The sequence below is a fragment of the Rhinoraja longicauda genome, chromosome 22, assembly GCF_053455715.1.
Source record: "Rhinoraja longicauda isolate Sanriku21f chromosome 22, sRhiLon1.1, whole genome shotgun sequence".
Classification (NCBI taxonomy): Eukaryota; Metazoa; Chordata; class Chondrichthyes; order Rajiformes; family Arhynchobatidae; genus Rhinoraja; species Rhinoraja longicauda.
The window spans coordinates 15828420-15841262 of record NC_135974.1 but is presented as its reverse complement, the minus strand read 5'-3'; positions in this window follow the sequence as shown (position 1 = coordinate 15841262).

Sequence of the window (12843 nt, the reverse complement as noted above, 5' to 3'; positions counted from 1 at the left end):
CCACATTTCTTTTTACTTTTATCTGCAGGAATTGTGTGCAGTTCTGATCGCCCAGCTATATGAAGGATGTAATTGAGCTGGAAAGAGTGCAGAAAAGATTCACCAGGATGTTATTAGAACTCACGGACTTGAGTTATGAGAGCTTCAAGATGCAGCTTGGAAACAGGCCCTTTGGCCCACTGAGTTCACGCCGGCCATTGATCACCCGCACACTAGTTCTTCCTACACACCAGGGCAATTTAGAGGCAAATTAACCCACAAACCTTTGGGATGTGGGAGAAAACCCACACGGTCTCAGGGAGAATGTGCAAACTCCATACAGGCAGGATCCGCAGTCAGGATCGAACCCAGGTCTCTGGCGCTGTGAGGCATTAGGTCTACTGTTGCCAATGTGAGAGGCTGGGTCTTATTTCCAGGGAGCATTAAGTGGCTGAGGGATAAACTTATATAGGTACACAAATTAATGAGTGTAGATAAGGAGATTGGTTACGGTCTTTTTTCCAGGGTAGAGCAGTCCAGAACTAGAGGGCGTAGGTTTAAGATGAGAGGGGAAAGATTTAAAAGAGATTGGAAGGACAATTTCTTCACACAGATGATTCCAGTCAAAAAGGCCCAACAGAGGATGTACTTCCTGCGGCAACTGAGGAAACACAATCTGCCACAGGCAATGATGGTCCAATTCTATACTGTTATCATTGAGTCCATCCTCACCTTCTCCATCACGGTCTGGTTTGGCTCAGCCACCAAGCACGACATCCAATCAGCTGAGAAGGTTGTTGGCTGCAACCTTTTCCCCCCCCCCCCATTGACGAACTGTACATGGCAAGGGCCAGGAAGCGAGCGGGCAAGATCATCTCTGACCCCTCTCACCCTGGCCACAAAATCTTTGCAGCACTTCCCTCTGGAAAGCAACTCCGGACTGTCAAAGCAGCCACAGCCAGGCATAAAAACAGCTTTTTTCCCACGAGTAGTAGTTCTACTCAATAACCAAAGTCTGTAGTCTCTTTTTTGTTCTGGTTTATTTTCACCCACATGTTTAGACCGTAATGTTGCATCCTCATTGTTTTGATGTGTTTATGTTTTATTCTTAATTGTTAACTGTATGTTTGTGTTGTCATTTGTGAGCAGAGCATCAAGGCACATTCCTTGTATATGCACATACTTGGCCAATAAACGTATTCATTCATTCATTCTTGTACGGAACAAGCTACCAGAGGAAGCCATAGAGACAGGACCAGTGGCAACATTTAAAAGATATTTAGACAGTTAGATAGGGAAGTTTTAGAGAAATACTGAACACAGGAAAATGGGAGTAGCTCAGTGAGAAAACCAGTGGTCACAGACAAGTTGGACTGCAGGGCCTGTTTCAATGCTCTATAAACATGAATGCAAGTTTGACACACATTTCTCAGATGATCTTGTCATCCTTCCCTTCTCTTGCCACTCACAAGTACCTGGAGACTTTCCCTTTGCCTCCACAGATGCAGCTTGACCCACAGATGCAGCTTGACCCACAGAATGCTACGAGTAGTGTGTTTTTTGCTGCATCTATCTGGCTTGGGATAATAAGCCCTGCTAATCATCAATAAGGTCATATCTCTTTTTTTTAAAATAATAGCCTCAGATGGTTAGGGACTGTTATTCCTAAGGTAATTGCATCATTCCAAGAATTACCCTAATCAACCTCCAATGCTTTTCACACAGTGTGGTGAATCTCTAGAATGTCTCTTCCCGGTGAATGCAGCGAAGCCCTGAAATAATGTGGAGGCTGTATTAGGGCAGTAGTGGCACAGCGGTACAGCTGCTACCTCACAATGCCGGAGACCTGGGTTCGACTACGGATGCTGTCTGTACGGAGTTTGTACGCTCTCTCTGTGACCACTATGGGTTTTCTCCTGGTGCGCAGATTTTCTCCCACACTCTAGACATACAGGGTTGTAGATTAATTGGCTTAGGTAAAATTGTAAATTGTCCCTAGTGTGTGGGATAGTACTAGTGTACGGGGACGACTAGTACTGGTCGGCATGGGCTCAACGGCCTGTTTCCACGCGGTATCCCTACTATTACAGTGGAGATTTTTAAGCAAATAGAGCTTGGAAGAATTTAGGGCAATGGGGGAAGAAAAAGAAGGGGTGAACCCTCGGGCATCATCAGCCATGATCATATTGACAGGCAAGACAGGGTTCAAGGGCCAGATAGCCACAACACTTATTTTCAAGCATTCTCAAGAAAACCAGCACTCCAGGCATAGATTTATTATTCAACATCTGCGCCAGTTCCTTCGTCTCCAACAGCCAGAACGCCTTCGTTTCCTGCAACTTCACATTCAATTTCCATCCAGCTTTCCTTGCCAGAACAGGGGCAACACAGGGGTGCAGCTGGTAGAGCCACTGCCTCACTGGAACAGCGACCCGGGTTCAATCCTGACTAGGTGCTGTCTGCATGGAGTTTGCACATTCCTCCTGTGACCGAATGGATTTCCTCCGGGTCCTCCCACATCCCAAAGATGTGCGGCTTTGTAGGTTAACAGGCCTCTAAAAATTGCCCGCGCTGAGATTGGACGCGTAAATTTGATGATGGAGAACGAGTGTGAACTGGTGATCGAGAGTCAATGTGGACTGGGTGGGGCGAAGGGCTTGTTTCCATGCTGTATCGTTAAACTAAAGCATTAATACGCCCCAACAAAAATTACAAATGGCATCCTCTTTCTTGAACTTCTCTTCAGCCTTAGACTCAACCCTATCTTTCTCCATTGTTATAGGCACAAAATGCTGGAGTAACTCAGCAGGATATGCAGCATCTCTGGAGAGAAGGAATGGGTGACGTTTCAGGTCAAGACCTTTCTTCAGACTGGAGGGTCTCGACCTGAAACTTCACCCATTCCTTCTCTCCAGAGATGCCTCTCCCAGCATGTTGTGTATCTTCAGTGTAAACCAGCATCTGCAGTTCCTTTCTATATATTCCTCCATTGATTGTTCCTTATTGTCCGTAGGACTCAGAATTATACTGCAAGGTAACCTGATGCTTAGTTTCCGTGCGAAGCACCCCCCTCCCCCAGCACGAAACATCACCTACCCAAGTTTTCCAGATGCTGCTTGACCTGCTGAGTTACTCCAGCACTCTGTGTCCTTTAGTGTAAACCAGCATCTGCTGTCCCTTATATTGATAATTTATTTCTTCCCTTCGCCCTGATGCTGCTTAACCCGGTGAGTTTCTTAAGCAGATTATTGCTCTATTTTATTCTCCTCAGTTTCCCTCCAGATGTAACCATTCGTCTACATACTGGAAGCAATTTACAACCAACCCATCTTTGGGGACTGCCCACACTTTGTTCCTCGCTTCCCCATTGCTCAATCATTTGCACTCAAGTTTGAACTAATTGTATCTATGTATGGTAAACCTAATCTGTTTGAATGGCAAAGCTTTTCACTGTATCTCAGTCCATGTGACAATAATATACCTAAACCTTAACCAGGATGGTTGCTGTTATTTATTACTGCACTTTATTTACTTGCAATGTATTAAGATTTTACTCACCTCGTTTGCTTTTGTGTTTGTTGCTCCGCATTGCCGCGGAAACTGCTCAATATCAAGATTCCAAATAATCATCTTAAATAAAAGCTGACCAATTTTTGAAAGATCTTCCTTCCTGCATGAACGTAGTGAAAAATAGTTGGCAATGAATAATCTCTGCAATAATTTATTTGGCAATACTTTTGTTACTACCTCTGCATTATGTTGTCAACATTATTAATGTCAGCTGAGCTGCCCAAATATGCACTTTCTTGGGTCTGTTATTTGGCAACGTGTTTCCTCAGGGCCAGGTGCAAACATCAACAGACATTTTCATTTGTTTCACCAATATTGTTTTAGTGCTGCTGATTGGGCAATGAAAGAATGAAACCAATTGCGGTTCACCTCTGACCCTCACAATCCTGTTCGACATTTCAAAAGGAGTCACAATCAAAAATTTCCATCATTAAATTGCAAACTCTCAAGGCTTAAAATAGCCATTTTGTTTGGATTAAGACAAAGTTTTCTGTGCAAGACAAACATATTACAACATCTTAACTGTTGCCAGGACTTGATAGCTTGAGCTCTAGGGAGAGGTTGGGCAGGCTAGGACTTTGTCCCTTGGAGCATATGAGGACGAGGGGTGATCTTACAGAGGTGTATAGGATTGTAAGAATAGATAGGGTAGATGCACAGAGTCTTACCCAGAGTAGGCGAATCAGGAACCAGGTTTAAGGTGAAAGATTTAATAGGGACCTGAGGGGCAATTTTTTCAGAGCATGGTGGGTATATGGATCGAGCTGCCAGAGGAGGTAGTTAAGGCAGGTATCAATCCAGTTGGAGAAAAATTCCAGTATAGATTGCAGCTACTATTTCACCCCAACTTGAGCAGAAATTGTCAGTCTAAACATCTTAAACCTTGTTAGTGCACCCGACATAAAACCAACAGTGCATTGAGCATTTCAACATATGGAGCCACCTTAATTTTATTTTGCTCTTAAACTCAGCTTTTGATGGGGTGGCCCTGCTGCTAGGGGTGGACACGTCAACTCAATGCTACAATGTCACAGGCATCAGCATCACTAAAACAATATTGTCACAGGCATTTGTGTTTGACACAATATTTTTAAAATGTTAATACGCCCGCTCCATATTTAAGTGGAAACAAGTGCCCCGAAACTCACAAGCAATATCCAAAAACAAAAAAACTGCGCTGGAGGAACTCAGACAGGCAGCAGCTGAGGGGGGGGGGGGGGGGGGGGGGGGAAGAGTTGCACAGGCAATGTCGGGACGAGATCTCTTCACATAACAATGTTTTTGGGTCTTCCTTGGTGTCAGTGAGGCCATGTACAAACTGCAGGAACAGCACTCTCATATTCCTCTTCAGTAGCTGCAACCTCAATGGGTATGGACATTGAATTCTCCAATTTTAGGTAATCTCTAACAACCCCCTCTCCTGTGCCCCTGGACTCACACCTATCCACCCCCCCCCCCTACATTTCTTCCTCTGCCATCACAATTTGCATCCCCTCAGTGTGTCACATACCTTCTGCTTTTACCTCTGGCCTTTGTTCCAACCATCGATCAAAAAAAAACCTTGCCTGTGTAACTGCCACACTTGGTCCCGTCTCGCTCCTAGCCCCCCCCCCCCCCAATAATCCAACTTAGATAGGGTCCCGACCCAAAACCTCACCTATCCATGTTGTCCAGAGATGCTGCCTGACCCGCTGAATTACTCCAGCACTGTGTCTTTCCTTGGTGCAAATTGGCTGGTTTTCTCTTGGACGCAAATTATTTCAATTCGGCAAACTGCATGTATTACTAAAATGTGGGCACCCTAAAGTCATAAATGTGAATTTTTATTTTTCTATCTTTTTTTATTTTTCTATCTTTCATCAAATAATTGAACAAGCGAGCGTGACGATGGGCCAAGTCTGTATTTTAGACGCACACACTATATTGGCATTTCCAAGTAGCAAGTGGTTCAGAAAAGCAAGCAATAATACCTCACACATTTCCAATAATCATGCATCATAGAAAACGAAGAGGCCGTTCAGTCCAACCCACCCATGCCAACTAAGATGCCCCATTTAAGCAAGTTCTATTTCACCATGTTTGGCCCATATCTTCTATTACTAAAACTCTCGGTTTGTTTGTGTGTATGTTATATGTTTATGTGTATATGTGTGTACCATGCCCTCTACACAGCCAAAACGGTACACGGCAGCACAATTTTAGGCCTACCTTATTCACCATTCCCCCGTGGTCTGAATAACCCCACTTTTGTTACTTTTTGAAAACAATTTATGTAATAAACTTTAATAAATGTGCTCCTCCCTAACCCCCCCCCCCCCCCAGAGGATCAGCGCTCCCCGTGCCTGACCTTCCTCCCGTTTATTTGCAAAAAGTCCAAGACTTCACTTTGTTGAGGTACATTATTTTCCTGATGTGCTTGTTTATCGCCAAGTCAGCCATCCAGCGCAGCAGTGAAGTAGATACAAATATATCAATTTTCATGTTAAAGAGAGGGAACATAAATAGCTCAGAGTTCCTAATTACTAATGGCATTTGGTGGTAGCAAAGTGTCCACATTCCAATTAATGACTCCATCCAAGAACAATTTTTTCTAACCTATTCTGACCAAGTTGATGTTATTTGAGGGATTGTATCCAGACATAAAATAGATCAAATTTAAAATAAAATACTTAACCCATAGGTAGCATATCATTAAAGTTTAAAACAGTCTAGTGAATTCATTTTGGAATCCATCAACTTACATGCAATATAGATGAATAAATCTAAGACACAAAATTGATGTATTTTCCACAGCAGTTCTGATTTTATGAAATCAACTTTTTAACCACAAATTTATCCAAAAATATCTCACTATGAACATTAGGAATATTCATGTTCTGGGAACAGAATTAGGCCATTCGGCCCATCAAGTCTACTCCACCATTTAATCTGGGCTGATCTATCTCTCCTTCCTAACCCCATTCACCAAAACCAGTGGCTTGGAGAAGATCCATCATGTTTTCTCTGACAAACCCCAGCAACATTAAGGCACATCCTCACTGGCTGTAAAACCAGTTTTTCACAAGGCCGCTACACCTGGAGGCACAATCAGGTCCTGCGACAACTGGCGATTACCTTGGAAGGAAGGAGAACTACCACCAATGCCCTCCCTCCCCCAACACCTGGTTTCTCAAACACCATCCCTTTTGTAAAAGCAGGACAACTTCCAGAGAAGCTATTTGCAAGAAAGGAACCGACCTCCTTGGACATTGCCCGGGACTGGAAAATGCAGGCTGATCTAGACCAGAAGCTCATCTTTCCACCAGAGATCATCACAACTAATTTCAGGCCGGACCTGATCTTGTGGTCAACCTCACAGAAGCCCCTGTACACCGTGGAGTTAACTGTGCCTTGGGAGGCTGCAGTTGGTGAAGCGCATGAACGCAAATGTCTGAAGTATTCAGACTTAGCGGCCGAGGCAGAACAACGCGGCTGGCGTACCCAGGTGCTCCCTGTAGAGGTTGGTTGTAGAGGGTTTGTAGCCATGCCAACAACCAGACTCCTGAAGGGAATGGGAGTTCGAGGACAGGCCTTCCGGCAAGCCATCAGGTTGTTGTGAGAGACTGCCGAGCGAAGCAGCAACTGGCTGTGGCTGAAGAGGAAGGACTCCAACTGGGCTGCAAAATGACCAGCAACAGGGGTAAATATCAAGTCTGCCTTCTCCCCTTAACCCCCGACACCCATACTAATCGAGAATGTTCAATTATCATGGCAATGATGTAACATGTATGCACAACTGAGAATATAAAAATCATTGGCACAAAAATAAAGATTTTAGTTGGCAATGCTTTTCCTAGTACTATTGTATAATGATTAACTATTGAAAGATATTGACCATGTTAGTAAATTAATTAGCCCTTTGTATAACTACACGTTGTATAAATGCAGGTAGATTTCAGAAACCTGTTCCATTGGGCAATATAATAGCAACAGCTACAACTACTTTGGGACGAGCAATAGCAACACCCATGGGGTTATTGCCCATGTAAGTGTAATATCCAGCATGTCCCTAATTTAACATTTTGGCAAATATAACTTTCTCTAGGTACAAGATTAGCATTGTATAGTTAGCATTTTTTGGTTGGCTTTACTCTATTCTAGTGCTTAACCATAGGACATTAATGTTTGCAAGTTGGACATCAAGTTTTTCAACCCAGTAATAGATGTCAGAACTCTTGCAGGTGATAAGCTGTTGAAATTCCCACTTCTAAAACCCAAATCACAATGTGTGCCAAGGATGATACATCTGGTTTCTTTCATACACCCAGAAATAAACCACTCTCATTGTCTGACAGCACCTCCAAGCATTCAGACTAACTTAAATGCATTTATGAATGGAAATCTACATGAAAGGAGCCGTCATCTCAAGGTCAGTTTTAACAGAAGCAATTATAGGCCCCACAGTGGCCATCAACAGTTGAGAAAGAAATATTGGGATCTGCTTCAAACTCATCAAACTCAGCCAGTAAACAGGAAGAGTTGTCAAGTGCTTTCTTTGAATTGGAAGAGCCCAGAGAACGATAGGGCAGAATTCAGTCAAGTGTCCCAACGTTCTATGGAATACTGAAAATATTTTTCCATTTTGGAAAGACAACTCCTTTTTCTTGATATAGAAACAATGAATCAGATGCCGGTTTAGACAAAAGGACATAAAGTACCAGAGTAGCTTAGCAGGTCAGGATTATTTTTGATGCTGCCTGACCCACTCCAGCACTGTGTCCTTTTATGTAAACCAGCATCTGCAGTTCCTTATATCTACATTTTGACTGCCCCATTACAAATCTCCTCAATGTACTTTGAAGGGTCCTGACCCCCCCAAAAATCACCCATCCACATGATAGCAGAATTAGGCCATTCGGCCCATCACATCTACCCCACCATTTAATCATGATCTATCTTTCCCTCCTATCCCCATTCTCCTGTCTTCTCCCCATAACCCCTGACACCCGTACTAATCAATCCATGCTCTCCGGATGCTGCCTGACCCGCTGAGTTACTCCAGCACTTTCTTTCTGATATCAATTAGACACTGCTGCAAAAGCATAGCGTGACGTAGTTGAATATTTATTGGTGTTTGGGTACAGTAGCACTACTGCACAGTGAACAAGTACCTGTATATTTATAATGGCATTGTACCATATTTTGACCCAAAAACTAAATAAAGAGTATGGGTGACTGACACAAAGTCAGGTAAAGATGAGCACTGAAACACTGGATGAACCATAATCATCTTATGTACACACACACAATCCAGTCTATTTAAAAGAGACATGAATGCAGTATCCAAGAGGTGCACCATCTGTGCTATATCTCCCAAGCCATTGTAAAAAGGACATTATGGTTTTGAATGCACCATTTTCCATAGTGTTGTGGTTGTAAATACTTTTTCACAAAATTAATCTAGATACCATCCAAATCCTTTGTCCCTGCTATTCAAGTTCATAAAAATGCTGTTTGGAAAGAAAAATAGGTGAAGGAATTTCTGTCCCAGGCACTGACACGACAGGCCACCTGTTAAGCTTCTTGTATTTATATTCATTCAACATCTGCGGGAAAGTACAAGAATAAAAGTCCATACTGCATGGCATAATTTTCATGTTTTCCCTCTTGCACATATTCAGCTTTACAAGAATAAAACTACAACCTGTTTTCTTTTATATTCCCAGCCCATTAAAAACAGGTCATTTCTACCAGTGATTTTTCTTGTATTTTTGAACAGATTAGAAGTTAATTCAGCAGCACTGTAAAATATTGGCTTTTAACTTTCAAATTCTAATTATGATGCAAGAGGTGAAGAAGGACAAATGTTTTCCAACACAAGGCAAATTACAGATGCAGGTAACATTGCAATTCTGAAATGAATGGCAGAAGTCCAACTAAGATGCGCTATTGCTGCAAACCAGTCTTCCATCTATTCAGTTGCTGGTTAATATGGGAAAGCGCAAGTCAATCAAAAAGTACATCTTCAAGCAGTATTTCATTTGCTATCCAGTGCACAAAACTGTATACAAATAAATCTACATAATAAAGTTAAACCTTATGTTCAGCAGCCTGATGAAACAACATTGTTATAAATGCTTCTTTCCTCCGAATAGTGTAACAAAGTCCCATTGAGTTGATCTTCTTGGACAGCTTCTGCGAGGCTTTGCTCAAAATGGGTCAACATCCTATCCAGCATGATTACAATCCATGTCCTTTCGTCAACCTGTTGATGTCTAACAGCCAGGCACTTGCCAAACAGTGCAGTGATGAAAAGTCTGAAGTTCATGGTCCACTGAAAGTGTCTGCACACACCCCAGGATTAAAACAAATCAATGTCAATCACTCTTAATATAAATGCAACAGATTCAGACTTTAAAAAATAATTTCAATTTTTATCCAGTTCACTTTACTTGGAATTAATGGTTACAAATTATGACAGCAATTAAACAGCCAGCTGCCCACCCCAACCCCCGGGTTGATATGGTCGAGTTATAGGAAGAGCCACAGCACTATATTGGTATTAGTTGTCAAAATAAAGTGATTCATTATTGCATTGTCTAGATTTTCAGTATGTTCAGGCCATCGTGAATGCCCCAGTATAGCACGGCTATTTAAGAATACTAGCAACGGATCCAACTTTGGCCAAGTTAGAGCATGTAGGGTGAGAATGGGACTTGTGGGAGAAAAGGGACTTGAGGGTTTGGATCAGGCAGTTATGATAATTTTTCATAAGAGTAACAATGTTTAGGGCAAGGTTTAAATATTTTTTACTCAGGTGGCAATCATAAAATCATAGTGTCACACCCAACAACTTCCATACCAACCCCACCTACATTGAGAAACCTTGGAATGCAGCAGATATTTCAGTTGGAGGCAGAGAAGGGATAGAACAATAATTTAGAGGCAACTGGGGCAAAAGCAGGTCTCTGCAATCTGCTAAGGTGTTTATCACTTTGCTCGAAAAATTAGAAGGAAAACACCCCAACTATACACCTATCAAATGACTGCAACAATTTTACTTTAAAATAAAATCAAAAACACAATTGAAGAAATATCAAAACTAGAGGCCATTAATAACTGTAGGCCAGAAGATATCCAACACAAAAGGAGTACCATTTTTATTCATGTCTCATGAGTTAAAAGGCTGTCATAACCTCGTCTCGCCGAAAGATCCGACAACTCATTTTAGCCATAATGAAACCAAGTTTTCACGATGAAATTTTGTTAAACTGAGTTTGTGCTTTCCCCCCCATTAATTTTAAAACAAAACAGAGACTTGCAATTTCAGCAATTTATTTTTTAACAGATCACCTGTGAAATCTAAATGCATTTCACATCTAAATTAGTTCGTTATTCCTAAGATTGCAGGATAACAAGTAGCTCCATTTAATGATGTAAATAGGTGCACATGGCCATCGGTGTTTTTGCTTAAAAAGAGAGTCAATGTCTGATTTGTGTTGACATTTAGAACCTTCAAATACTTTTGGCTTTGGTAGGAAATTCAAAAAGAATAGATACAATCTATACGCTGTTTTATGACGACTGTTTTAAATCATCAGGGCTGAAGTTATTTGATTATATACAAAGATCAATGAGTTTTATATCATGTACTACTGATTCTCTGATCCGACATCACTAGTAAGCACAGAATCAGCGGAATGCAGTACAACAAAATGGACATGACATCCAAGTGGTATGAGGCGGTAAACCAATTCAACCATAAAAAAAATCCTTAAGACTGGATAGCAATAAATGCACGTTTAACGCTTTGAGGAAAAAGGTTTCCTTAAGTCCACCTTCAACCAATTTGTTGATAGCCTAGACATTTCATTGCAAACATGTTAGTAAATGTCGACATCTTCCTTAGTTGTACAGTTACAGTCAAGTCAAGGTTATTTGTCACATACACATAAATGTGCAGTGACAAGAATAAGGTTGCTAAATGTAAACCAAGACAGATCTAATGAAATTACAAGTCATACGACATGCGGTGTATCATAAAACATTATTGGGGCATTTTACCAATTCTTTTATTAAAAATTTTCAGTTTTGCACAGGTCCTAAATTCAGACAAGTTATTGTAATTTGAAATGCAGATCTTGGACCCAATTAGTGGAATTTTGATACACCATTCCAAAAAGTCATAAAGGGGGAGAGGGGCTTCAAATATTTACTGTGAAACAGTAACATGTACAACACATTGATCTATCATTGTGTTAATGAACCATCTGCACAAAATGGAATGTGATTTTAGAAAGGAAAGCACGAGTGTCAAATCTTGAATACAGTTGTGCCACTGATTAATTGGGGATTTAATTAGAATTTGTGACTTTCTTCAGATGAAAAATTAAATGAAAAATATCAAAATTAGGGCTGAATATCCAAAGTAGCTGTTAACTTACATAGCTTAACAATTTTAGTAATCATTTTAGAATATAGATCGTATTAAGCCAAAATACTGTTCCAATGATTGTATTGGGAGACCATTCACACCTCAGAATAATAAATCAAGATACAGCAGTGCTTCCTATAGCTTTTATTTTAGGTTTTTGTTTAAAAAAAAAGTCTTGTAAGTTTTGGTGATGATCTTTGCCAGGTATTTACATGAGGTGTGTTTTAGGAGACAAGCATCTCCACAAGGTTTGGTACGTTGAGAGTAAGCCATTTCATGATCCCTTATCCAATCCAAATTTATTTACCTACAAGTGCAGTGCACAAATTGACCCCCAACGAGGCATACACTAGAGCCAGATTAAAAACAAATGATAAAGTATCTTGTCTATGTTCATATCAATGCGTGTTAGTGACGGCTGCATTTAGACTCCAATTTTGCATTTCCATGGAAAGCAGCGCCTGAATAACAAATTTAATGGGTGGCTAAAAAAAGATGCATATATAGCTCCTAAAAGATTTCCTGGACTGGAACTGTTTGGGGGTCATTGGTGTTAAACGGATTTCTTGTACTCAAAGAAAACAGCATTGCTCTGCATTTATTAATATGTGAATGTATATGGGTACTGCTGCTCAATGAATAGCAATGTATGGCCACTGCATAAACACCACATTTCTGCATATAAACATGCACAATGCCATTAAGCCCCAGCACCAACTGAGCTGCAGAAGTATCCTCATCGCTGCAGCCTGCAGGGCATCAGTAAGGTTGCCCCAATGACTCAATTGAGTCTGACTCAATACATCCAAGGCGGCAAATGCACATACCACGTGATAAAATGCAGAGTGGAAAGAACAAATAATGCACCTAACTGGATGATG